At 43.2% G+C, this 3,538-nt stretch overlaps 1 long non-coding RNA gene across 1 annotated transcript; it reads right to left on the reverse strand.

Annotated features, from left to right (window-relative positions):
- Positions 1-288: 288 nt before the first annotated feature.
- LOC124338586 lies at positions 289-3,184 on the reverse strand. The gene is made up of 3 exons (XR_006917892.1): positions 2,973-3,184; positions 2,518-2,839; positions 289-2,346 (listed from the first exon to the last, which is right to left on the reverse strand). It is a non-coding gene; the product is annotated as an uncharacterized LOC124338586 (long non-coding RNA).
- Between the last annotated feature and the right edge of the window lie 354 nt (positions 3,185-3,538).

A 3,538-nucleotide genomic window follows, 5' to 3' on the forward strand; every position in this document is an offset into this window, starting at 1 on the left:
CTTACGTACGTACGCGGTATATAATCGTGGAAATGGCAGGAAATAAAACGAGAGAGAAAATAAGAGCCGAGACGAAACTTAAAAAAAAAAGAACTCGAAAGACCAAGAAGAAGAAGAAGAATCCCGAAATAATGAAGACATATACCATACAAGGGATGTGTATAGACTATACACACTATATACTACGAGTTTATATACACAGCCAAACATTTTCTCTGATGGCTAGTTTCTTCTTCTTTATTTTTTTACAGAGTTATTTCATCCTTTTTTTTATACAATCAAGTACTTAATAATAACGCAGTATAATAATGTATAGCAGCGTTACAGAGAGATAGTCAGAGAGAGATGCGAGCGCGCCGTCTTCTTCTTCTTCTTGCCGCGTCATTCACGCCGGGATGGACAGACGGAGACACACGTCCACATTATAGACGACAACTTCTCCAATCTCCGACGGATGTTTTGTTTTCTTATTCAGCGGTGCAGGCAAGGATGAGAGAGAGATGATGATGAAGATCTTTTCACCTGGTTTGAGCTGTTGTTTCTTCTTCTTCTTCTTGCCTTGTTGCTGCCCATAGGGTGAAATATACTTGATAGATCTCCGATATTCCTGCCGATTCATTCCAACATTTCTTTTTTTTTTTTTTCGTTTGATTTTTCTGATTTCTCTGACTGATCTTTCAACTCTTATAATGCGCATTCTGATTGTGGTGTCATGTGTGTTGTGTTTCGGTATTGGTTTGCCGTCTCCGAGACGGGCTGATGCGGGCCAAGTTCACGTGTCACCCAAAAGTCGGCTGCGCTGCTGTTCTGTTTCCCCCCTTCCAGCCGATGATGAGACGATAAAGTCATCTTTCTGCTTCGTCGTTTTACCTTGTGCTGTCCTCAAAAAGAATGAAGAAGAGGACCTCTAAGTATGACCCAGTTGGATGTATATATAGACTGACGCACCTGAACACTATACCACTATACACCGCTATAGCTATATACAACTACCGGGTTGTAATAAAAATGATCGTTCCAGGTCTCTTGTGTGTTAGTCGACTGTCTTGTTATTGTCTTTTCTCCCTTTCTTCATCTTTTTCACAAGTTTATTTTTTTGAAAAAGACAAAAATATTTATTTTTTCTTGCCTCCCCTTTTTAACTTTTTCTTCGTTTGTCTCTTTCTCCCGGACGGACGGGACCGGCGGAGTATAGTCTCTTGGGTTAGTGTGTTAGAAGTTAGAACTATAGTTTTTTTCTGGGTCCTTGTTTTCTCGAATTGTTTCGTGTGCATGGCAGTTGCTACAAGATAAGAAACGATTCTTCTTCTTTCTCCTTATTCTTGTTTTCTTGTTTTCTTTTTGAGTTTTCCTGTATTTTGTTTTGTTTTTTGATTTATGACCAGAGAGGAGATGTTTCCCTCTTTTACCGGCATTCCTCCTCCCAAACAGATCTCGGCGCTGTTGGCTGAGCTGGCGGCTAAGCGAACCCCTTCCTGTATATTATCTCAGCGTTTGTTATAATATCAAACGGAAAAAAAAAGAAAGAAAGAAAAAAGAAAAAGAAAAAACAACCGACAGACAGGCAGACAGACAGCAGGAGCACACGGTTGCGTTGCTCCTTGTCCAGGCAGAGAGAGAGAGAAAAGCGACGGAAATTCTCTTTTAGCTTCTTCTTCTTCCTCCTCCATCAGCTGCTGCTGCTCTTTTCAGCTGCCGTTTTGTCCTTTCCAAATTGGAATGCGTCCACCGAGAAAAGCCACTTGTGTGACTGCTCTTTCTTTCTCTTATTCTCTTCTCTCCGTTGTCCCCGGCCAAGAAGAAGAAAAAACCCCCGTGCGATTTGCCGTCGAGATTGTCCAGCAGCAGACCTTTTCTTCTTCCTTTTTTAACTTCTTTCTCCCCCCCCCCCCCCCTCTCTCACCTTGTAGTTGGAAATGGCATTTAAAAAAAAAAGAAAAAAAAAGGTCGTGCCAGGGACATTGGCGAAGGATCACGTCGTTTTGGGAACCGGCCCTGCATGGCTGGCCCGCATGATCTTTGGTAAAGAATGAGAGGTAAAGGTCAAAGGACAATCAAGATGAAAGCACGGCAGGGGGAACCGCGCGACCGAGGAAACTGACTGGAAGAAATAAGAAGAAATAAGAAAAAAGAAAAAGATGAAAAGGCAGTCAGTCAGTCAGGCCCTTATAGAAAAATGTCACCGAGCATTTGCTCTCTTCTCGAGTGCTTTGTCGAGACGGAGGAGTGAAGAAGGTTCTCTCTCCGCGTTATGGGGCAGCAGAGAGATGATGTGCAGCAGCAGCCACACATTTCCACTATATATAAGAACGTGAGGTGGACGGGTATTTCCAGCAGGCGTCCCGGCTGAACAAGAAGAAGAAAAAGAAAGAAAAAGAAAAAAGATACACTGATGTGTATATGGATTCTTATATATATGTATTGGGTGTTATCTTTGTGCTGGATCAGCAGCAGCAAAGATGTCTTGAAGGTCTCTTATTATTATTCTTTTCCCTTTGGGTTGGAACTAAAGCTTACCTACTCTCCAGCAGACCGGCGACCGGGGCAGCACAGGCACACTCTGCCCTGTGTGTCTCCACTCGAAAATGAAAAGAAGAAGAAGAAAAAGAAGGACCATATCTTTTTTTATGACGACTGCAACAGCACTCTTGATGAATGTGGGAAATAGCTCACCTTTTTCTCTCTCTCTCTTTCTCGTCCCCATCTTCTTTTCGACTGGCCATCATCAACATCTCTCCGAACTGAGCAAACACACAAGACTCTGGCCGGCACTGATGTGCTCTGCTGTGTGTTATTTCGTTCCAAAGGTTTTTATGATGTCTATATACATTTGCGATGGCTGGGCGAGAGAGAGAGAAAGAGAGAGAGAGAGAGAGAGTCTATAGTGGCCGAGACATATTCCCAGCGTGTGTATACGGCTTCTTGGGCACACATCAGCGTGGGCTATATATATACATTCTATAAGTATTTACCTGGTGCTGACGATGCCGCCGCCGTTTGCTGCTGGCAGGGATTATTTGGAACTAAAGGAGACACACAGCGAGACGATCATCAGTTTGATCTGTTCAATGAATACCATCTCCGGAATGGGGATAGAGTAGGCCTACCGGCCAGACTGCAGCAATAACGTCAAAGCTGTTAAAGCTTTTAGCTGACACGAACCAGCAAAGAGCCCAGCAGCCAGCAGTCAACAGTCGAGGAACGAAACCAGAACGAATGGGCCGCCGCTTCGATGAATGCTTCAAACTGTCCTTTTGGCTCCAACGGAATAATATAAGACCATGCCCCCCCCCCCCCTCAAACCATACGCAAAAAAAGGAGAGAAAGATATATATATTATTATTCCGGTTTGCGGAGGAGAGAAAAAAAAAAGAAAAAAATATAAGAGAAAATATACTTAGCGGAATTTTACCGCTAGACATCGCCGCTGTCTTTTTTTATTATAACATTTCAAAAATGCTGCGCGCTGGATGCTTGAGCCATTTATGCGTGTTATCTCCTGTTATTGTGCGGACTGCTGACTTTTCTGTTAACTCAC

This window comes from Daphnia pulicaria, chromosome 4 (genome assembly GCF_021234035.1).
Source record: "Daphnia pulicaria isolate SC F1-1A chromosome 4, SC_F0-13Bv2, whole genome shotgun sequence".
NCBI lineage: Eukaryota > Metazoa > Arthropoda > Branchiopoda > Diplostraca > Daphniidae > Daphnia > Daphnia pulicaria.